Below are 25,081 nucleotides of genomic sequence, written 5' to 3' on the forward strand. Positions count from 1 at the left end.
ATCAATTCCTCACAAGAAGAAGGGCGTTGAACTACACTGGACAAGGCATCCTTCAACTCCTCCTTGAGGCCTCGATAAAAAAGAGAAGACCTCTTCTCTGCTGGCCACTGGGATTCTAAAACCAAAGACCTGAACTGTGTGATATATGTGACCAAGTCTCTGTTTCCTTGACGCAAATCTAATAATTCCCCATCAACTTCTAAGGACATTTGTCTTTTATCAAACATTTTCTTAAATTCTTCCATAAAAAGAGAAACATTTTTTAAAGATAAACTCTTCTGCCTGACCAATAAACTTGCCCAAGTAGAAGACTCTCCTGATAAATAAGACATCATAAAAGTAACTCTGGAAGCATCAGAAGGAAATAGTTCGGGCCTACTAAGAAAGTGCAACTCACATTGGGTTACAAATGTCTGAAATTTACTTGAATCTCCATAGTAACGCTCTGGAGCTGCCAAAGGTACTGGCATAACTAATGCCCTAAAACCTCCTTCTGCCCCGTCACCTCTACCCACACCTCTCTCCTCACCAGCCCTTACCAATTCCGGGGGGAATTCTTCTCTCCCAATTCCCTGCATCTGTGCCATCTTTTCACATAACTCATCTACTCGTTGTCCTAATTTTTTATTCTCTTGATATGCCACCTTTAATTCCTCCTGTAATTCCCTCACTAAAACACTTAACGCTTCCATTGAGAACTCGGGGTTCATGACAGCTTAGGAGGACTATTTTTTCTGGCCTTTCATACTGTCAGGCTTTATCAAATCTGATGTTGTCCCCGGAAGCTGCTGAACCCCCGCAGTCCCCTTTGGATGCTAAACTCTTAACTGGTATCAAACAGTTCAGTTGAGAGCACCCCCAAGGGAAAGGGGGAAAATGGGACAAAATAATAAACTTCAGGTTTTGCTCAGCTTCTTTATCTGTCAACCTGATTATCCTCTGTGAATAACGTAGAGGACGTGTGTGAATTCTACTGAAGAAAACAGAAAAATAGAGTCTCAGATGCTCTTACTAATTTCTTCAATTCGGTATTGAAAAACTGCTAATCTCTCTCAGTTTAATGAGTTAATCTTCTAGCAGTTCAGATGTCATTTACCCAAACAACCTGCTGGAAATATTATACCTGTTCGTATTAATTTCTAGCTTCAACACAAATTCCAAAAATGACACTCTGGCTATTCAATTTAAAATTGTTTGTTTCCTGAATATATAAAGTGTTCATTAATTGGATCTTCTGCTTGCAAAGAAGATCGCTCATAAAAGAAGCGTTCTTTTAACCAGAGTATGCGCATGCGTGAAGATATTGTTTTCTCCTTCTAAAATGGATGCGCTCATGAACAAGGAATAGAGTTCAAAAATGAAACTGGCATGGGCGCATGCGTAATGGAATAGTATTCCACTCTTCTTAATGTGAATTGTTCAAACTGGAAAGAAGAAATTCCTCAGTTCCGGACACTAATCCTTGAAGAGGCAGCCCAGTGATGATCACGCGCCAGGTTAGAATGTTAGTAAATAAAACATAACGCCTCGGAGTCGCGTGGCTACCACACTGTCACTTGCGCAGACAGTGTAAGATTTCTAACGCTAGTCCGACGTTAAGAAAAGCACTGTTACCGTAAAATGGAACAATACTCAATCTTTTATACGGCCGAAAAAACACACAACGCTAAAATGATAAATAGACCTCCACACTCCAACTTGCCAGGTGCAAAAAATGTGACGCAGTTCAATAAATTTAAATACAGTTCTAGAAGTTCTAAAATAAATTCTTGAAAGAACGAAATGAACTACTAATTAAACAAAAACTAAGAAAACAGGAACAAGTTAATTAATGGTATTGATATTTAACTCCTGCTTGAATATCACAAAGTTCCGTAAAATATAAAGAATTCACTTAGCTTGCTTCTTTCTTTCACTGGAACATTTTCTAAGTTTCTTCTTAATTCTCCAACACTTTCCTGATCCAAATAAACAATTTTAGGCACAAGGGCCTAACTAAAGTTTTCTAAATCTTAAGAGCTTCAAACATAAGACCTTCCAGCTGGGCTTCTGACAATGAAAGGTGGTTTAGAATTTTCCAACAATGCCTTTCTTTTACTTCTGACCAATCACTGATCCTTTTGGAAATCTCCATTTTGGCTTGGGAAGCTCTCCACACTCTGCACAGAAAGTTAAGGCCCAAACCATACTTTATGTTAATCATATCCTCATTCCACCACATTCAACCAAATCCCATGAAACCTGACACTTACACATAAGCTTTGGATGTGACAGTAGGGGGTAAAACTGTAAAAACACCCTTACTGTATTATGAACATTCGCCAATAAATTTACTAGGGAGGGATCTTCTTAGCAAACTCAACATGACGATATCATTCACTGAGAGAGTTATAGTGTGTTCAACACCAGGAATATGCTCATTACGTGTAATGCTGGTAGTACAGGCTCACACAACTGCACCGGAAATACGTGGCTTGCCAGTGGACGAGAGAATGTTTATTAAAGGATTAAAGACGCTGGCCCACATAGTTCCTGAGCTGAAAAGGATGGATTGGAGAATACCGGCGGAGTTCCTCTTCCGCCCAATAGTGCACCCTGACATAGTACCAGGGTCAGTGGTATCATTAGACTTGCATGCTGTACAGGTATCTGCAAAAAGGATCTCAGTGATTGGAATGGACATAGACGGATGTGAATGGCGCACAGTACTGTGTACCAATGCCGATATTGCCCTGCGAGACTTAACTGATGAAGATCTCTTTTCGGATTTAGAAAGCGATGGCGAAATAATAATGGAAATAGCAATGCCCTGCGACATTTTGATTCAGGCTAGAGAGATTCCTGTCCAGTTGATGGCAGTGGTGGGGGCACCACCGTCATTTTTTGATGATGACATGCGACTCGTACCAAACAATTTGTGGACAGCAGGCCCCCATGACGTAGGGTTGTTGCACGGAGTACCACCAGTGATAATAAAGCTCAAACAAGGGGAGATTCTACCCCGAGTGAAACAATATCCTTTGTCCCGCGAAGCTGAAGAAGGGATAAAAGAGACAATAAATGCACTACTAGCACAAGGGATAATAGTGCCTTCAAACTCCCCATGTAACACATGTATTTACCCGATTAAAAAAGCAAAGGGAGGGGCTTGGAGGATGATCCAGTATTTACGCCCCCTAAATGATGTAATACAGAAAGAGTTCCCTTTGGTCCCGAACCCTGCAACAATATTATGCAGTATCCCAAAAACGGCATCACATTTCACAGTGGTCGAATTGAAAAACGCATTCTTCTCTATCCCCTTGGCAGAAGAAAGCAGATACCTGACAGCATTTACACTAGGGGGAAAGAGATATGAACATTGCAGATTACCACAGGGGTACTGTGAGAGTCCAAGCATATTCAACCGCATACTACATGAAGACTTAGGAAACTTATCCGTTGAAAGCACAATCATTCAGTACGTAGACGATATACTCGTCTGCGCACAGAATGAAGAGACATGCAGAAAAGATTCGGTAACACTCCTGACCCTATTGGCAAATAAGGGGTATAAAGTAGACAAGGAAAAGCTACAATATTGTCAGACAGAAGTCCTATACTTGGGACAGCTAATATCAAAAGACGGAAAAAGAATAATCCCTGACAGGGTAGAAGCAATAAGATCAGTAAGAGAACCCACAACAGTGAAGGAGGTGCAGAAATTCCTGGGAATGTGCAACTATTGTAGAGCATGGATATTAGATTATGCAGCATACACCAGACCCTTACTGCAAGCGCTCAAGGAGGCCCAACAAGAGAACAAGAAAATAGAATGGTCAGAAGAAATGAGCGCCTCATTCAAATCATTAAAAGAGTTGATTTCGAGTGCCCCACTACTCGCTAATCCTGATTATGAACGCAAATTTTACCTGTTCTCACACTGCAAGGGGACACTCATGACAGCTGTACTGACACAAAAGACGTCCCTAGGACACAAACCATTGGCTTACTATAGTGGCACTTTGGATGCTGTGATGCAAGGACATTTCGCATGCGAGCAATCGCTCGCTGCAGCCGCGTTCGCAATTGAGAAAAGCGCCACAATAGTAATGGGATGCCCTGTCACATTGTTTGCGGAGCATTCATTATTCGCAATACTTGAGAGATCAAAAAGTACACTGACCACACAGCGAGCAACTGCCTATGAAATAATATTGTCCAGCGCCAATATCCATGTGGTACGATGCAGGACAGTGAATCCGGCAACATTCATTACAGAAGCATGCACACTAGAGGACATACAGGAACACGATTGTGCAACTTTCACAGGGGAAATAGGGGAAGACACAGTGGTGTGCGAGAATGCCCTGAGCGAGGGGGAAGTATACTTTGTAGATGGGTCAGCATCGATTGACATGGACACAGGAGAAAAACATGTGGGTTTGGCAGTGGTGAGATTAGAAGACGGTGAGTATGAGACACTAGTGCAGTACCGCCTTCCATCACATTTCTCGGCACAAGCAGCAGAACTTATTGCCCTAATAGAAGTATTGCATGCAGCTAAAGGGTGCGCAGTGACAATTTACATAGATTCAGCTTACATGACGACAACAGTACATGGAGGACTGGCCAGATGGGGGCGGAGGGGGTTTCGACGAGCAGATGGGACTCCAGTGCAACATGCAGAATTGCTGAAGGAGTTAATTGAGGCCCTACGAGATCCCACAGTGGTAGCAATAGTGAAGTGCCAAGCACATACGTCCAACACAGACGTTGTGTCTTTGGGAAACGCGGCAGCGGACGCGGCTGCCAAAGAAGCCTCATACTTTGAGAAATATGAAGCAGGTGAGTACATGCTGCAGCACAAGACAAACAAGGAACTTCCAGAAGGGTACAATACAATGCCTATATCACAAATACTAGAGTTACAGGCAGGAGCAAGTGAAGATGAAAAGATGATGTGGGTGAAGCGAGGGTGCAGCCAATCAGCAACAGACTTACTCTGGCGACAAAATAACTCAGGAAAAGTGGTAATGCCGGTAAAGTTATTAGAAATAGCGTTTCAACAACTACACTTCCCAGCACATAACACGAAACAACACATTGCAGCAGAGATACAAGAAGAGTGGTTCGTACCCTGTCTTCAGGAGCACCTATCTAGATTGACAATGGAGTGCACAACATGCCAGATATACAGCTCAGGAATGACATTACGTACACTCAGGGGAACAATTCCAAAACCGATTGGGCTATTCAGAGAACTACACATTGACTACGCAGACATGGGGGAAAGGTGTAATGGGGCACGTTACATGATTGTGGTTGTATGCCCATTTACGAGATGGGTGGAAGCAGGCCCATGTGCACGACCTGATGCTAAAAGCGCCGCAAAGTTCCTAGTGAGGGAAGTATTTCCGCGCTGGGGAATTTGTGACGTGATTCGCTCAGACAACGGCACTCACTTTGTGAACAGGCTCTTCAAAGAAGTAACGACACTGTTGGGAATAAAACAAATTGTGCTCGATTTATCATCCTCAAAGTAATGGCGTGGTAGAAAAAATGAACGGCCTGTTAAAAGGAAGATTATCGGAATTATGCTTCTCACTAAAGAAGAACTGGATTTACTGTTTGCCCATTGCGTTGTTTGAGCTGAGAAATCAGCCAAGCAAGGACCACCATTTGTCCCCGCACGAAATCGTGACCGGGAGACGAATGCACACAGCACACTCCCCAATGCGCGAACACTCAGATGCGCATAGAAGCGCTGCGATATTGGGAGATGAGTTCACAGACTACTTAAAAAAGTTAACAAGGGCAGCGCGCGCAATATCAAAGCAGCTATCACCACCATTCACAAGAGAAGAGGGGAACACAACAGGGTCCGTTACGGAGCCTGAAACACAGGTACAACTGATGCCGGGTGAATTCATCTATGTCCGGAGCTTTATGCGCCGGTGGAATGCACCACGGTTCCATGGCCCATACGAAGTGGTGTTTTGCACTCCTACGGCTGTAAAAGTGAAGGGCCTTAAATACTGGATACATTTGACGGATGTACGAAGGGCATATAATAGTGTGCAGGAAGAGGTGGATGAGGGGGCACAGACAACAGCAAACAATGCAAATGAAAATAATGAGTGATGTGTGGCGGAAATGCACCTGATTGAGAGAGTTGTTCATGAGAATAATTAAATTTAAGAGTATCTAAAAAAAAAAAAAAAATTTCTGGACTTATATGTAAATAATGTGATAAAAATGTATAGTGTCCGCTCCCTTGACTGTACATCCCCAACCCTACTGCCCTACCCACTTCCATTCCCCTTCCATGATATCTTGGCACTGGTAGTGCCAACAAAATGTTTACATGCATGCACTTAATGCACTTTTATATCTCAAACAGGAGATACCATGGCATCTAACAGGCAGCCTGCAACGGATAGATTTATCAGATATAGAGAATTGTTAGCTGAGAGATGTAGATATTCGTATGAGTGTGGATTATCTGTGTGCATTACGTTGTTTTTTACAATTGTGTTTTGCCTGGTTTCGTATTGGTTCATAGCGTTCATCTCTATCTAGATGAACGAGGGGGGAGGGATTAACAGCACTAATGTGACTAATGCAACAGCAATTGTAAATACTAAAGAAGGTGATTTTTTGGTATGGGATGGAACTAAACTTGTATGGGATATTACACAACACCATCCAATGCTGTCATCTCGAAAAATGAAGGTCTGCAGAGAACAATGCAAAACAACACAGTGTCCCCGCCAAAAATATCTAATTACAATGCCCGCAGTCTAAATGATCGAAACCCCTCTGCCGTATCGTGGCTGTATAACACCCCCACCAGCCAGCCTGCCCCCGTAACCAAAAACACACTGTTAGATAACATAAAGGAAGAAAATGAAAAAATGACAGCAACATACGAAATATTATATGATGAGTGGGCAAAGGGGGGCGGGAAGGAGAAAGGGGGGCCCACTTTGTCCATCGCCCATGAAGCCAGGAAATACATTAGGCAAAGAAATAACAGACGGAAAAGGGAGGCGGGGAGGAAGAAGTATGATGAGTATTATGGGTTGGGACTAGACAAAATGGAAGACCCGCGACACCCACACCAGACAAATAAATGGTATGCGGATATGAGTGCAACAGCTAGGCAAACAACAAATGAGAGCTGTTATGTTTGCTCCCTCATTCCCCATGCTTCAGGCACGCAAAAAGTATTGTTACCCAAAGAGTTGCCTATTGTAGATGCCCAGTGTCTCCTTCATCTCATGTTGTGCAGAATTAAGAACACCTTCCAGGCACATGAAGTGACTTTCAGAATGCTGCAGAACGAGAAAACCTGCTATACAAAGACAGTAGGAGTGGTATGTCTGGAAGAGCCATTTTTTATAATACAAGGGACACTTTTTTCAGACAACAAGTGGAAGGACGAAGTAATGTGTAAGGCTGAAGCACTGAGGGGTGTGGCACCAGAGAAACTGCAATGGATAGAAGAAACATGCACACCAGTATGGAAGGAACACATCTCAAAACTAACTTGGGTAACGGCCATTGAAAAACCCTTCAAGCTGTAGAAGGTAATAGACTATGAACTGTGTTTTAAAGGAGGGGGGAAAGCCTCCATGGGGGCAAACAAGAACTGTAACAAGACCCTCACCATCCCAGATCTAAGAAAAGGGACAGCGGCCCTCATGGACACGTATTGGGTATGTGGCAACCAGGCATACCTGCACCTCCCACAATCATGGAGTGGCAGCTGCTCGATGGCCATTCTGCACTCAGCACTAATGGTAATCCCGGAAAGCCACATTGATGGGAGCAAAACGATGCAAGGAAACACCCAACATAGTGCGGCCCAGCCAACTGTAGAGCCACAAGTATATGTCCTGTCTTCAGGGAACAAGGAAGGGGTACTGTCCCGAAATAGACGATCATCGAACTACATATCAAAGGCATCGCCAGAATTGCTGGCACAGATCCCGGATAGGTATCGATTATTCAGCGCTGCAGAATCATTCTTCGCCTCACTCATCCCAAGTATCCAGGCGCGAGCAAATGCAAAATGGCTCCAAATCACATGTTGGGAGCTGATCCAGCTGGCAAATGACACTGAAGAAGGGTTCAACGTAATAAAAGTGGTAACTAAGAGCATTACGGCTGATGACCATGCAAAGCAGGCATGTCCTGGACCTGTTGACAGCGATGGATGGAGGTGTTTGCCGAAAAATTGGAAGTGCCTGCTGCACTTTCGTACCTTCCGAATACGCAGACAACGGCTCCCTGTCCCATGTGATCGAAGCAGTACATAACCTAGGAGAAAGAATGAGAATGGAAGGTGGAGCAGAAGAAAGCACGTCGTTCGACAATATCTTCTCCTGGGTTCCATCGTGGCTGGGAATGACTGAAATTTTTGATGCCGGCTGTAGTGTTCCTCCTCTTTATTTTTTGCCTGTGCCAGGTGGGTCTTCGATGTTGTGCTAACGCAGTACCGAATGGTGCAATGATGATGGTGACAATGGGCAACACCCGCGGTACAATACAAGCTATGCAGGAAGTACAGGTACAAACAGGAACAGATGACACACCGAGATATCAGCTAGTGCCTAGGTATCACGACAAGGATATAGTAGATAAATTGTGGCATACTACCATTAAAGAGCCCCGCATAGTAGAATGGTATGAGGAGGTATGGGTAGACCTGGAAGGGGGGAGCGGATGTATATACCTGACTTGTACCCCAGATGAATATGCTAGGAGAGGTGAGAGCCTGAGGGGGGTGTGCAGAGCATGGATGCCCATAAAAGGCACACCTGCATGGGATGACGCAGTAATTGACGAGGAAGAGTGCAGGAGATTGGAGGATTTAAAGAATTTGTTACTTAAGTAACGAAAGGGGGGAAATGTAGGGGAGGATTGGTCCAAAAGACCCCCCCTCGCCTGCATCCCCTCCCCCGGTGAGGGCCATGGCTCGTCAGGGGTCCCTTCCTTACCACCAGGGCCCAGGTGGTGGATGGCTCACCTGCCGAAGACATTGACCAAACCTGCTGAATTTAGCTAGGCCTCAGAAACCATTTTGTCTAAACGAAGATGGTGTGAGCCCAGCGCACCGCAGCGCGGCCCCCACCTTTGGAGAGTTTCAATTATCCCTGTGGCCGCAGCTCCCTGGCAGATCCGCTGTGAGCCCGTTCCCACAAACAAGACAGACATGAGCTAGTGTAAGATACCAACACTGTATCATTTCACCTTCCGCATTGTATCACTGCTCCCAGCATGACCCGGCCAGAAGAGCCTGGGTGGAAAAAGAACTGTAAAATGGTCCTTTGATAAAAGCAAAAGTTCCCAAATACTACTGACGAAACTACCTGCGATGGAAGCATTCTCTCCACAACCTCTTTGACTAAAAAACCTGTAAAATGTATAGATATGGCAGAATGCGTGCTCATATGGCATTAGGAATGAAGCACCCACATCACTGCAGTTATGTACAAATAGTAAAAGCGTCCCGGGGGAGGTTATTTGTTATGCGTATCATTGAAAAGATTACACCCCACGGTCCCGCGCCATAACCAAACTAATGCTGCTAGAGTGCAAAGAAAGACAAATGCAACCATATTGAGGGCTCGTGTGAAGGGTGCATGAAAATGCACCCTTCATGTGTGTATGTCCAAGCCTATTATGTGCCACTGCCGTCAGTTGTAGTGGCGAGTCGTTTCTATGCACTCCACCAACCTCACTACTACCTCACTTACTACGAATGTATAAGCCTATAACAAAATGTTGTAGTTGTTAAAACATAGTGTACAATTAATGTGCTCGGATTGACTATATGAGAAGCATTAGCAATGTTAAAACGTGAGCTTTGAAATGACCCAATTAGTATTGTACATTATTTGAATGTTTATGCTACTTTCACCTAAAATCGGCAAGCATATGCAAGGCCATTCCCCCTCCCTCCCAGCGAAGCCTGCCAGATGAGAAAGCAGAGGCCTGTGCCACGCTGCTCCACCTCCCCCAACTCGGCTGGAGCCGCTTCAAAGATTTGTAGTTCCCTCTGCAGCACCCAAGGCCACGGCCCGCCACCTGTATTATTTACAACCCAGCAGTAAACCTCAGCCTGAAAACACAAATCCAGAGGCGCCCTTTCTTAAGCCCCACGACCCACCGGCTCACCTTAGGTTAATGGCCCCTGTAAAATTAGGACACCCAATATTATGGCAACATTACAGCAACACATCCATAATGACTTCTAACAAGACATGATGACATGAACCGCCTGTCCCATGCCCTGAGACCCAACCCCACGACCTATGGTACCCGGTCAACAGGACACTGGTAACCATGTACTGATGAATCGCCATCAAACCACGCTCTAGGTGCATTCCTCCTGTGTTGCATTAACCTGTAGAATAACCTATTGGAAAATTTACTAAAGAAGATAATATTGCAAATGACTGAATGACTGCGGTGTGCATGGCCTAGGGCAAAGAAGTCAGGAAAAGACATTCATCTCTGACACTGGCCACAGTGGCACAACGACACAACCCGGATGAACCCAGCTGACCCGCCAGGCCCAGCCCAACCCACGAGGCTGACCAGTGACGTCCTCCAGCCGCGGCCAACCACATCACAGCAGCACCTATAGCTAGTCGTCGCCACCCAATCCCACTGAACTTGTGCCCTCTATAGTATGTAGGTTCTGATGACGTTTTTTGTAAATATATACGCCTGTCTTTGCTATTGTCAGACAGAGCGCTCTCAGAGTTTGCAGAGTTCTTTGCATGCCCTATTCTGATTGATAAACTCCCATTTACGCTCACCCACACTTTGTCTTGGCCTTATTCCCATTCCTGGGAGAGTCCATTATTGTCTCTCATTGCGGGGAGGATCGTGCTGGTTGGGGACGCTTGCCTTCAACACCTACCAGCCCAGACGAGATCATCAAAGATGAAGCTTGGTGTGCTAGCATACAATCTGCTATGTTAAACAAAATTGACCTCCTCCAAAAGAAAATTAAGGATCACTATCTAGCTCTGCCGCACCATCTTAGACCCGCAAAAACAGCACCCATCCTCGCAACAAAGTCACTCCCCTCTTCTCCTTCAGAGACATTACTGAACTAGAAGTCGCCAACATCCTCAAGCATCTCAAACCGTCCATGTGCAAAGGGGACATCTGTCCACCTAAACTGATCAAGGACTGCACTGATTCCCTTACCCCGTGATTGACAGCTTTCATTAACGCCTCCTTCAGAACAGGCATCATTCCTGCCAGTCTCAAAGGAGCCTGGGAGTGCCCCCTTCTGAAAAAACCAACTCTAGACCCCGCCCAGCCCAACAACTACCGCCCCATCACCACTGTTCCCTCTCTCCTTAAAATCCTAGATAAAACTGCCCACAGTCAGATCCAACATTTCATCAAGACCAACTCCATTCTTGGAAAAAGACAATCCAGTTTCCGCAAAGGGCACGGCACAGAAACTACCTTCGTTGATCTACAAAAACCAAATGACACAAATAATGGACGCAGGCAAGCCAGCCTTCCTGCTACTTTTAGAACTTTTGGCTGCCTTCAATCTTGTAGATCATAACATATTAACATCTCACCTCATCCACGCAGCCAACTTCTCCATAGAAGCTCCCTCCTGGATCACCTCCTTCCTGGAAGGCCAAGCTATGAAGATGTTCTCAACACAGCCAATGCTTGCCCCACTACCATACACTCTGGAGTTCCACAAGGCTCCTGCACAACCCCTACGCTATACAACTTGTTCACAAAGCCCCTCTTTGACAAGCTTGACGCACTAGGCATAGCGTACATGAATTACGCTGACGACACACAAGTCCTACTACCGCTCTCCGGCTCCTATTCTCAAGACACCGAAGCCCTTCATCTAATCTACTCGACAATCCAAGCTTGGATGGCGGCCAACGGCCTCTGCCTAAATGGGGAAAAGACTGAAATAATTATTCTCGGTCAAAAAACGACACTAGCCAAGCTCGGCAGTCTATATACTAACTTCTCCATTGACAACACCATTATCCCTTTCTCCTCCACAGTCAAAACTGTCGGGGTTTACTTAGACTCCGCCCTCTCAATGACAAGACAGGTCAGCGCCATTGCTTCTGCTTCGGCCCTTACCACGAAACTCATTAACGCAATTAAACCTCATCTATCCAAACCCAACTGCTTATCTATAGCTAGAGCAACTATAGGTGCCAAGCCTGACCTATTGCAATCCTCGCCCAACAGGAACCTCCACTAAAAATGTAAACTAACTCCAAATTACACAAAACAATGTCCTACAAGCAGCTCTAAGTATTCCGAAAAGGGAACACATTTCGCATGCCAGGCAGTCAGCACACTGGCTCACTGTCAGAGATCGCATTACATTCAAAATCTTCACCCTTACGCACAAATGCCTCTCACTCACAGCTCCTTCATACCTATCTGAGACCATTACTGAAACCTCCTCAACACGCCCTACAAGAACCTGCTACTCAAACCGCTTACTCACCCCCCACATCAACAGATCTAGAGCAGGTGGAATCAGCTTCCCGTACATAGCCGCCAAGCTCTGGAATGTGCTCCCCACAGCCCTCAGAGCGGAAAACTCCCTTCTTGCTTTCCGAAAGAATCTAAAAACGACTCTTTTAAATTAACTGTTTGACTGTACACACAAATGCATAATGCCCTGTACCGATAATTCTGCCTGCATAAATGTAATGCTGTAACTAAGAACCATGTGTCATGTAACAAGCGCCACAGTGCCTCCGGGCTTCTGCTCGCTCCACAAATGCGAATAAATAAATAAATAGCATAGCTATGAAATGGAAGTCAGGGGCAGCCCCGCCAGTGGAAGAATGGTGGAGAGAATTGCAAAACTGGATAATGGCTGAAACGGTGGTATGGAAACAGGCGATTAGTGGGTAAAAATAAGACCCTGGGGAGGATATGTTGCAGTGTACAGAACTTAAACTAACTTTCTGTAAACCAAGAACGTGAATAAACAATGACTGGAGTCTCAAGAAGAGAGAGAAGTCTAGTAGGGGGGATGTGTACATGGACAAGTGACGGGAAGAACATGTGAGATACAATATTAAGGCTAGTTGGGAAGGGGAGTGGGGACATAGAAGTTCATATTTTGAGAGGGGGTACCGCGACAGCAAGCAATCAAAGCAGAAAATGTATTGATTGTACACTTGTAAACAGCTAAAAACATAGGAACAGAGGTCAGCCGTAACCAAAATATATACACACACGTTAGCACAAACTAGAAGAAATAAAAAACACAGTAGGTGGTTGTGAGTGTGCAGTACCAACACTAAGGGATAGAGAATCTAACACAATGTTTATATACATATACAAATTTGATGCATATGTTAATGCTTTATAGGTATTCAAAGTTTACTAGGCCTCAAAGTGAAAGGCTGTACATGGGTTGTTTGAATAGTAGGACTCAACACATTAGAGATAGTTTTACACAGCAAAGGCAGTCAGTCAAGACTGAGCGCGAGGAATCTGTTAGCAAAGTCAGCAATCTTGAGCACAGTGTGAAGTCGTGCAGCAATTGGTTAAGAAGTAGGAGGGGAACCTTTTCCCCCAGGCACAGTACAAGGAAACATGACCTAATCAGATGTTGCTACCAGAAGCAGGGTCAGCAAAGGGAAGGGGTAGAATGCTGCTTAGAGATTTGACTGCGAGGGTGACAGCTCAATCCGGTTCCACACATTCAGTAAGGTGAAACATATAACCAATGAAGGTTCTGCCATGTTCTCAAAACTAACAACCACAAGGTCATAGCATTGGTGAGATCAAGACCATGAACAGGGACATACACACAATAGAGCTATTTTAAACAGAAGAGGCACATCGACCCCTGTAGGAAAACACCAGCACAGAAGTCGAGAAACATACAATGGTGAACGCAGGCCCCATGCCCAGGGAGAACTCAGCATACAGAAGTAAAGCAGGTTCAAAAGGCAATAGCTCAACAGAGACGATGCAATAAAGGATGCACATTGATAAGGCCACATTAATGAATATTAGAAGTGAAAAACACACAATCCTGATAGATGCACGGTCCCAGAACAAGAGTCTTAAGAGCATACCATGTGAAAGGAAAGGGAGAGGTTACATGTTTCCAATCAGAAGTTGCAATAACATTCTGCCGGTTGGCACAGTTCAAAGGGTGATAACAGTAAACTGATGCCAACGGTCAATTCTCATGGGAGTAGTATGTGTGAAATACAATTGTTACCACACTGTTTGCACCTCACAATCTTATTGGTTAACAATGACTGAAGCGGCCCACACCAGGAAGGCCAAAGGAGCTTCACCGATAGAACGCCACCAATGAAATGGAACACAACAAAGTGTGGAACATCCAATCACAAGTCTGGGAAACCAAATAGTGCCACTGTGGAGTCATTGTTGTGTTGTAACTAACAGCATGGTCACAAGGGATTGGGCAATCCTATTGGGCTAGCCGTTGCATAGATTCCCCTATGCAGAAATCTCAACTGACCAATAAGTGAACAGTATTTCAAAGTATTCTGAAACGATATTTTGAGAGGTCACTCCACTTTCTACAATAAAACACCACCATTTATGAATTGTTCGTTGAATGATTTTTGCAACTATTCCTGATCACGGTTGCATGTAATAAGCCTTCATTTTTCTTTGCTCCTGTGCACTTTATTGGCTCATTTGGATTACTTTTGCTATTGATTTTTGGGTCTTACCCTACAGGTCCTCAGTTATCCATGGCCAATGAATCCTTGCCATAAGGATCCTCACCTCATTACTTCCAGGGCCCAAATGACAGAACAAACAAGAGTACAATCAATGTCCAGCCAGATACTGTGAAGCATTCTCACAGAAGAAGGAAAAGTATTTTTCCATGATTTCTGGCTCGTCAAGCATCTTTCAAACGCATCACCTCAGCAAAGATGGAGTAAAGTTGGTCCAGTCATTGTTCAGTCTTAGTTTTGACAAGTTCAGGGTCCAACAACTCATGAGGATCACCTCCCACCACCAAAAACCCCAGCCGGGCAGTTAGTATTAGGTCTTCTACTTCGTCTAACAAGGTTGCTGCTGTGAACATTTGAGGCAGGAGCATACATGTTATCTCCCAACAGGATCCCTGATAGCATAAGATATCTACTTCCTGAATCTGAACGAGTCACTTCGATCTGTCGATGGCAAAGTCTTCCTACCATGATAGCTACAACTCAAAGGGGATTGGTAAACCCTGCCATGATGAACCTGATCATGCAGTGATGGCCCCAGGAACACACACTCACTTTCCATGAGATGGGTCTCATGATGGTCTATCTCCAGTGTATGTCACGTAATGAATTGCTGTACAATGCCCTATTTTTCCCAAAGCTTTATCGTTTTGTGATATAACACAGATCAGCAATGTTCAAGAACAATAAACAAGAGAAAAGCAATATAACAAAGACAAGACATTAAATAAAACAAATAATTCAACAACATGTCGATGGAAGGACTGACCAATGAGCACCCATGTTTCTCGTAGCAGTCCTATTTTATAAATCCTGAGTCCTGCTCCCTGGCACTTGCCATCTAAATATACTACTTTAAGGCTTCATAGTAAAGATATGATTTTCAGTAACAAAAGGCATATGATACAGCTGTGCGCCCCTTCAAACAAAATCGATAAAGGGTGACCAAGTACTGAGATACAGGGGAAACCTATCTGATAGCAATGCTGAAATGTTATCCATCGCCATACGTTCCCAGATGCTCACCCACCAAAGAGCTATTACAGGGCTAGTAGGATTTTTCCACTGTAAGCTGCTTGTAATAGGTGTGTAATTAAGAAAGCCTGTATGCCAGTCAGTGGTTACCCTCCCACCGGATTGATATTACTCAAAACTAGGACCAAAGGATCCAAATGGTAGGACCCAACTTGTAATGCTTGATAGGATTTCTTTCCAGAATGTTTGTATTGTGGGACATTGCCCCTACATGTGCCCCAGATCTCCTATGCCATCGCAACCTCTACAGCACAATGGGGAAGAGTCTGATTTCATAGCAAACCAAATTAACGATCGTCTGGAGGGTTGCCCAGAGTGATGCCACAGGTTAAGATTAATTCTAAACCTTCCAGCCATCACCTCCTTTGTCTTGCAGATTTCATAGCATGCAATCTAGAGTGGAGAGCAAAGATGAGGGCCTGTCTTGGTGGAAGAGGATTTAAGTGGTGATGCCTGCTGCATGTGCCTTGGTAGGGTCCCACACCCAAAGGACCCCAAAATGTTAAACTGGGTAAAGAAAAAACAGAGGCAACTGTGTGCACGTGGCAAACTTGGTAGGCAGTGGCAGTGATGTATTGGCCAATTAAATCTGGAGAGTTCCACATTTTTTATTGTGTTCTACAGCGAGGCTAGAGAAGCTTGAACGTCTGAAGTGGTGCCTTTTGCTACTATTGAAAGTAATTGGCAGCATTTAGGAAAAACGGCTAACGTGTGTTTTGACCAAAGGAAGGGTTCTTGTCAAAGCTGTGATCAAGAAATAGGCCAGTATTAAACAATTGAGTATTGGCAATCACCCGAGAAGTGTGTCAAAGTGGAGAGGTATAGGTTACCAGTGTTTAAGTGATGACAAAAACATAAGTTATGATAATGCATAATACATATGGAAATAAACATATCATGTAAGCTAAGTCAAGGACATATATCCATCAGTGCACCATCAGCTTGAGGCACAGGAGAGAGAAGAAAGGGGGAAGAGAAGAGGGGGGGAAGGAAAAACAAGTTAGAGCAACATATTGACTGAGAGGAGACAATCCTGCTATGGAGTTAGGCATATAAGCACAACGTGTGGGTCCATCTGTGGTCTGACTCTTGTGCCTGGCTTGTACTGTTAATAGTGCAAATGCTTAACAAGCGACTGTGTAGAAGGCCCTACAAATGGCATTTAACCTTATGTGCCGGCTAGGTGCCGGTGTAGGCTCAAGGGGTGACACGCTGTAAGATGAAGACTCCTAGGATGGGCGATGTGTGTAGTTGAAGGATGATCATAGCGTATTTACAGATAATCGGAAGATAAGGCTGGTCGGGTGACCAGTTGTGTGCATGGGAATGATCACGATCAACATGCAGAGTCTGTTAGTGGTGGGTGCTGTGATAAATAGAATGGTCTGAGGGCGGTGAGTGATACGAAAGGCAGGATGTGGCCCAATCTTACCAAATGAGGTGGCCAGTGTGGTCCAACAAGAGACTTTGTCCGTCCATTGGAGGACCAGTAAAGTTGGATTGGAACCATGGATGGTCTGTAGTATCAAAAGAAGAGGGAGAAAGAAAGAATGCAAGAAGTGCAATGAGACCGGAGCTCAGTTAGGGTAACAGTGTGGCTGGAGGAAGTAAAGCTCCAATCTGAAAACGAGTTAATGGTGGGAGTCTTATCAGTTTTTGTGGCAAGAGACTGATGACACATGCATCTATAACAAGCACGCTATCATATGCAGTTTACTGCAACTTCTATTGGGTGCTGCATTTGCTGGGGTTCAGGACAGTGCAGTACCTTGGTTCTTAAGGTGTCAGGGGAATTTAGAAACCCTAAATTCTGTAATGAGAGGGAGTTTGCATAAAGTTGTAATAAGACGGGCCGCCAAGGGCTGGGTGCAAGTAAATTGAGGGCATGTATAGCAGTGAGAACATCAGGGGTGTAGGACCTACCGGTGCGTTGCCATGTCGGGCGCATACACAGCAAGCTCTGCAGGGTCTGGGTGCGCTGCCAGGCTTGTTAAATTACTGGCACAATGGTCACATGATCAAGGTCATGTGAGTCGTCGCAAAGTGATTACAGAACATGCTGTCAGTTTCAGGAGAATAAGAGGCGGTACGTGGCTGACGATGTTGGACACGAATCTGAGTCACAATGCTTCAATGCTACCAGATACTGTGGCTAAAACCTAAAACCAGCAGTGATTTGTGAGTGAGCATGTGACCATAGAGTGTGGCGACAAGGAATGAAGAGACTGACCAAGTGGTGCCATAGTGGTTGCTATCGACTTATGAAATGATTAACCAAACCTAACTATCCTCAATGCTTAAGGGGATTTCCTTACCTAAACTAAAGAAACTAAGGGTGCTCTCGTCAGTAAGTCTGCGTGAGTCAAAACAAAAAGGCACCATTCCGGGTCACAAAGGCTCGTACACTATCCCTGTCACTACAACAAATGCCATAAATTCCAGCTACTGTTCGTAATCCAGGAGAATGACTCCCTTCTCCTGAATGTAAAGTGTCCAAATGCCTCTCAGGTTGTTCAAAACAAAAGTTCCATTAAAGTTCTGGGTTCTCTGTAACTCAACAGAATATCAAACAATCACATCAAGTTCTCATGGGGCTAGGAGAATGACTCCCTTCTAGTAGCTGTTCCCCAATGTCATTCACAGTTCTTAACAAGTTTGTAGCTCCCTTATGGAGGTTTTCACAATCTCTGGGTTTTGCATAATTCTCGATCCACCCCCACTGGGACGATGAAGCTGTTCCTGGAGTCCATCTAGATTCTCCAGTAGCACACTTTTGTGGAACTGGCTGCAAACTGTATCACAAAATTACAGTTTCCTCTATTTGAATATGGTTCACAGTCTCGTAACTTCCCAACCCCATCCTGGACTTGGTGCATTGCCCCTTACCTTCTCCCAGGGAACTCTTTACCGATTTCGCCAGAGGTTGAGGGTCCACACTTCTTAGTTCGACTTCTACCTTTAGTAGTCCTCTGCATCTCATCTCTCTCCACCTCGAGTTATTGTGGACTGTATCAGTGTAGCTGTCTGACCCTTCAGTCCCACTGTGACAGGTTAAGCCTCCATCATGGTCTCGCGCTCTCTCCTAATAGTCACCTACATGGCTCTGCTGTAGGCTACGGCAGGCGGTCTCAACTCAGATGTCTAAATGAACGGTTCACCCACTGCAGGTTGTACCACAACCTCTCAATCTCTGCAAGTCTATCATTCTGGTTCCCACCCAACTCGCAAGACACTTCTCAGGCATCCCGCTATTCCTCTTTTCAGCCTTGGGGACAAGCTTGCTGCAGTATCCCGAAGCCTTGTGCCAACTTTCCTAACTTTGATGCAGCCTCCTCAGTCGCCTGGATCGCCCTCTGGTTTTGTCACAGCTTTCAGCTTGCCAGATGCCGGACGGGTCAGAGGATGACTAAGAACACAGTCCTCCTTTGCTGTTCAGTTTAAATAGCGGGGACGACCCAATGGCAACGTCCTTCCAATTGACAGCAGCTGCACTAGCCTTCACCCCGCTCAAATGTAGTGTTTTTGAGCGCTTCTTCGTCTCAGTACTTATGTCATCAAGTAGGTTTGATATTTCATAATAACACATTGTCGGAGCTGATCTTATGTTGATAAGATTTGTGCCTTATCAGCCTACATGGTTAGATTTTACAGGGGTCGTGGCTCCCAATTGTATCTCTATCCCTAAGAGAAGAGTCCCTCCTTGTGAGATCCTCCTGCATTCTACCACCCCTAGGGGGACTATTTGTTAGCAACCTCACCTCAGCTTCATGGAAAAGGGTTCTTCCTTGGGGAGAAGTGACGCCATCTAAAGGATCGTCACAGAGGGACATTTGTTTTGGAAACAAGAACGGAGCCCAAGCGGACTCCCAAACAGAGTAAAAGGAAATGAAAAGTAAAATATCAAAATAAAACTAAACAGATTTTCATCATTGAAATAGCAACAAGTAGTAGATGCACATTTAATTTTCCATACTGAACAAGTTACTTTCTTACCTGGTAACGTCTTTCAACGGGATGTTCCTCCGACGTATTCCTTATCTTTGATATATGTTTCCAGCTTGCTGGCCTTGGAAATTTTTTCTCTGTAGAGGGCGCTGTGCGTCGACGCCCGCCGAGTCGATGTCCCTCGACGGCCACCGTATCGGCGCCGATGTCACCATGCCCATAAATACACACGCGCTGCGTCCGTTGCTCAGTTCCGTTTTGTAGTATAAGAAAGACATTCCTGAATTGGTTAGTAACCTTGAAGGAGCGAAAGCTGCAACCACAAGGGAAGTTATCACTGCGGGGATGGATGGGAGGGGCAATAAGGAATACGTCAGAGGAACATCCCGTCGAAAGAACGTTACCAGGTAAGAAAGTAACTTGTTCTTCGAAGGGATTGTGTCCTCCGACGTATTCATTATCTTTGATAGACTCCCATAGCAGTGGTATGTAATTGGAGGAGGGAGTGATAGTGTTATATATCCCTTTAGGGATGGACCGAGTGTAATACGGCTTTGCCAAATCTGGTCTCTTGAGCAGTGGAGGAATCCAGGTTGTAAAATTTTGTGAATGTATGTGCGGACGACCATGTGGCAGCCGCACATATGTCCCGGACCAGTACCCCTCTCTGGAGAGCCGAAGAAGCTGCAATACCCCTGGTTGAATGAGCCCTGAGGTTTTGGGGTGGCTCTTTCCCTGCTAGTCTATAACATTCCAGGATGGCCAAGATAATCCACCTGGAGATGGTTTGTTTTGTTATGGGTAGTCCCAACTTGTGACCCGAGTATCCTACAAACAGCTGGTCTGCTTGCCTGATTGTAGCCATTTTGCTGATGTAAAAGCTGAGAGCTCACCTAGGGTCCAGCCTGTGTAGCCTTTTCTCCTCTTTCCCCGGATGGGGAGGAGGGTAGAATGAAGGCAAGGTAATTTTCTGAGTAATATGGAATTCAGAAACTACCTTTGGGAGAAAATTAGGCTTCACCTGGAGGACAACCTTGTCCTTGTGGAAGATTGTATGTGGGGGTTTACAGGAGAGAGCTTGAAGCTCACTCACCCTTCTAGCCGATGTTAGCGCTACAAGTAGGACAGTTTTAAGTGTGAGAAATCTTAATGCGCAAGAGTGAAGTGGCTCGAATGGAGTGCCCATTAAGAAGTTTAAGACTAAATTTAAGTCCCATAATGGAACCTGGAATGGTTTTGGAGTGTAAACATTAGTCAGACCCTTGAGAAATTGTACCACTAGAGGAATTTTGAAATACGATGGTTCCTCCGCAGTGCGCTTGAAGATAGAAAGCGCTGCGAGATAGCCTTTTACAGTGCCAACTTGAAGGCCTGAGTTTGCCAAGTAGAGTAGAAACGATAGCACCGTTGGTGTACCGCATGAAAAAGGGTTGATATTCTCTTCCCTACACCAGCTGCAAAACCAACGGCAGCGGTATAAAGACTTTGTTGCTGGTCTTATGGCCGAAAGCAACACCTCCATGACGTCATCAGGGAGATCCCAATCCTTGTACCTCAAACTTTCAGAAGCCAAGCGTGAAGGTTGAGGGTTCCGATGTCTGGATGGAGAACCTGACCTCCCTTCTGCGAGAGAAGATTCTCTTTGAGTGGAAGACGGATTGGAGGACAGATGGACATATCTAGAAGGTCCGGGTACCACGTTCTCCTGGCCCAGTCCGGGGCAATTAGGATCATGGTTTTCCGGAATCTTCTCAACCTCCTGATCATTTGAGGAATAACAGGGACTGGTGGAAACACGTAAAGGAGTGGAAACTCCCAGTCCACTACGAACGCGTCTCCCAGAGCTCCTCTCGGGGGAAATTCCCTTAAACAGAACAGATCGCACTTCCTGTTGGTGCTTGTGGCGAACAGATCCACCTGAGGGGTTCCCCAAAGGGCGAAGATCTCTTGAAGGACTTCCTGAGCTAGCTCCCATTCGTGGGAGACTGTGCTCTGCCTGCTCAGAGCGTCCGCTGTCAAATTCTTCTCTCCGGCTAGATGGACTGCCGATAGAGAGATTTCTTCCCGAATTGCCCAAAACCAGAGCTACGTTGCCTCTCTGCACAGTGGTAGTGAACCTACGCCTCCTCTTTTGTTGAGGTAGTGCATGGCCACTGTGTTGTCCGTCATTATCGGGACATTTCTCCCCTGTACTGATGGCAGGAAAGCTTTCAGCGCTAGTCTGATCGCTCTCAGCTCTAATAGGTTGATATGTAGTCTGGACTCCGATGGAGACCAACGACCGCTGATGGTCAAGTCGTTGGCATGGGCTCCCCACCCTGTGAGCGAGGCGTCTGTGACTACTGTCATCTCCGGCCATGGTTGCCAAAACAGTTCTCCTTTCAAGATGTTCTCTGAATAGGCCCACCACTGAAGGTCATGGGCTACCTTGTCCGGAATCCGGAGGAGATCTGACATTCTCCCTGAGAATTGTGACCACTGACTTCTCAGTGCCCACTGAAGAGATCTCATTCTCAGACGAGCCTCTGGCACAAGGAAGATGCAGGATGCCATGAGGCCTAGCAACCTCAAAAAATCAAAGGCTGGGAGACGTTGGGCATTTTGAAACTTGGTGACCATCTGTAGAATATCTTGAGCCCTCACCTCTGGTGGCAAGGCTTTTCCCAGGGAAGTGTCCAGGACCGCTCCAATGAACTGGAGTCTCTGAGATTGTATCATCTGTGACTTCTTTAAATTGAGGGAGAAGCCCAGTCTGTGAAGGAAGAGGCAGACATAATCTAGCTAGGTCCAGGCCTGTTCCGAAGATACGGCCTTGATCAGCCAATCGTCCAGGTAGGGATAGACGTGGATCCCTTCCCTCCTTAGACTCGCCGCCACTACCTACATCAGCTTGGTGAAGACCCTCAGGGCGGAGGTCAGCCCAAATGGCAGAACTCGAAATTGATAATGAGAGTTGCCAATTGCGAACCTCAAGGTGCTTGAGATGGATTGGCACATGGAAATGAGCATCCTGAAGGTCCAGAGATACCAGCCAGTCCTGGAGCTGGAGGGCCTGAAGGATCAGAGAGAGAGATGCCATCTTGAACTTGTCCTTCCTTAGGAACTTGTTCAATTCTCTTAAGTCCAGGATGGGTCTCAGTCCTCCGTCCTTCTTTGGTATGAGAAAGTAGGGGGGAGTACCAGCCCTTGTTCCTGTCCGCTACAGGTACCGGTTCTATGGCACCTTTCTCTAGCAGGTCCATAATTTCCTGCAAGAGGAGCGGATCTGGAACTTTTCGGGAGCTGTTCCACCGGTGGATGACTCTGAGGGATGTGTAGAAAGCGTAGGCAGTAACCTTAGGCAACTGTCTCCAACGCCCAAGAATCTGACGTTATAGCCTGCCATTCAGTCAGATGGTGAGTTAACCTGCCCCCTACAGGTGTCTTGTGTGCAAAGGCCTCAGAGTGGTTTGGGGGCGGCTGATGCAGATGCCGAGGGTAAAGAGGCACCTGCTGCTGCTGCGGTCTTAGTACCTTTGACCCGTCCACCTCGGTGGATCTTCTTTGGCCCCTTTGAGCCGGCTGTCCTCTGCCTTTTCCGAATGCGGAATAATAGAGAAAGGACTTTCCTCTCCTAGAGGTTCCTGAGGGGCGAAAAGGAGTTTGGCGGATAGCAGCTCCTAAGGATTTTGCTGCTGCTTTAGAAGTCTGTAACTTTTCCAGACTGTCATCAGCCTTTTTTCCGAATAACGAAGAGCCGTCAAAGGGCATATTCAAAAGTCTGGCCTGTACATCTGGAGCAAAGCCAGACTTTCGTAACCACGCATGCCTGCGGATTGTTGTACTAGCCGCCATGGCCCTGCTGATACTGTCAGCGGAATCGATGCCAGTTTGAAGAGACTCGCACATGGCATCTTTGCCATCTTGAATGATGTTAAGGAAGGCTTCCTTCTCCTCTCCATCGGGTATGCAGTCAGCCGCTGATGAAGCACACTCCCATAATGTGTGACTGAACCTGGCGAGCGTACAGGTGGTGTTGATGGACTTCAACGCCATACTACAGGCAGAGAAGACTTTTTGCCATAGAGTCGTACCCCTTGTCATCCCTGTCCTGTGGCAGTAGGGTAAGCAGTCCTACTGCTGGATGAAGTTGCCACTTGAACCACCAGGCTCTCTGGGGTCGGGTGTTTTGACAGGTATTCAGGGTCAGCAGCCGCTACCCTATACTTTGTCGACAGTCTTTTATTGACTGCTGGGATGACTTCGGGAGTCTCCCAATTGGAAGCAATTTTTCTTTGTAGGGCTGCATGGAAGGGGACCACCGGGTCCTCCTGTGGGCCTTTGTCCAATATATCCGTTAGATCATCCTGTTGGAAAACAGGTGAAGGCACAGACCAACCCATAAACTCAATTATTCTTGCCATCAGGGTTCTATATGGTGTTTCTGCATGTTCCCCTGGGTCTGGCTTTACAAATTCCACTTCATGAAGTGAGTCCTGTAGTTCCTTCAGCCTCCTTTCTTCAGAGGTGAAATCCTCTGCAGCAGGCAGTGAGGATATCTGTAAACCAAAAGTTTCTTGGTCAGAGTCTTCTCTTTCTTCATAAATTGAAGAAAGAGCAGGGTATTCTCTCTGAAATGGAGTAAAGCCCATCTCTAGGGCTGAAGGAGCCAAACTTGTCGTTATCGGACGAGAAAATGTCGACGTCGTCGACGCAGATGTAACCGGCCTCGAAGGCGCCGAAAATGGCGTCGAAAAAACTGGAAGGGGCCTCGAAGATTTTGAGAGGATCGGGATCCTACTCGAGGGCATCGACGACGGTCTCGGTGTCGTGCCGGAGGCCCTTGAAAACACCGTTGGCTGGAGCCTTGGTCCTCTCTTTCATCGGCGTCGACGATGGCGTCGAGTCGATCGTCCGATGCGTCGAGGAACCCTTCGACAACGGCGCCAGTGGTGCCGACCCGTGCGTCGAGGGAATCTTCGACGACGGCGTCGAAGGAACCCTCGGCGACGAAGACAGTGCCTTCTTACCCGATGGCTCATGGCGCTCTCGGGTGGAATGTTTCACCGGGTGCTGCGACTCGCTGCGTTTTGATTTTTTGGATTTTTCACCCGGGGTATCACCCTCAGCTGTCTTCGAGGGGGTCGAGGCCGCGTTCTCGAAGACGCTTAACATTTTCTTTCTGAATTCCTCCCACTCGGTTTGAGAACTGTGTTTGGTGGGACAGGAAACTCTTTCTGGGGACACCGAAGACGACAAGGAATGGGACCTTCGACGTCTCTTTTTTGAGTGTCTAGATCTCGACGAATGGTGGGAGCTGCTTCGAGATCTAGAATGGGAGTGTTTTCGACGGCGAGGAGACGAATGCCTCGACTCGGCCG

At 45.9% G+C, this 25,081-nt stretch overlaps 1 protein-coding gene across 1 annotated transcript in view; it reads right to left on the reverse strand.

Annotated features, from left to right (window-relative positions):
* DNAL1 (dynein axonemal light chain 1) overlaps positions 1-25,081 on the reverse strand; it is a 555,787-nt gene that overhangs the window by 228,220 nt on the left and 302,486 nt on the right. The window lies entirely within an intron of this gene.

The sequence above is a fragment of the Ambystoma mexicanum genome, chromosome 14 (genome assembly GCF_040938575.1).
Source record: "Ambystoma mexicanum isolate Mex_15411 chromosome 14, UKY_AmexF1_1, whole genome shotgun sequence".
NCBI classification, from domain to species: domain Eukaryota; kingdom Metazoa; phylum Chordata; class Amphibia; order Caudata; family Ambystomatidae; genus Ambystoma; species Ambystoma mexicanum.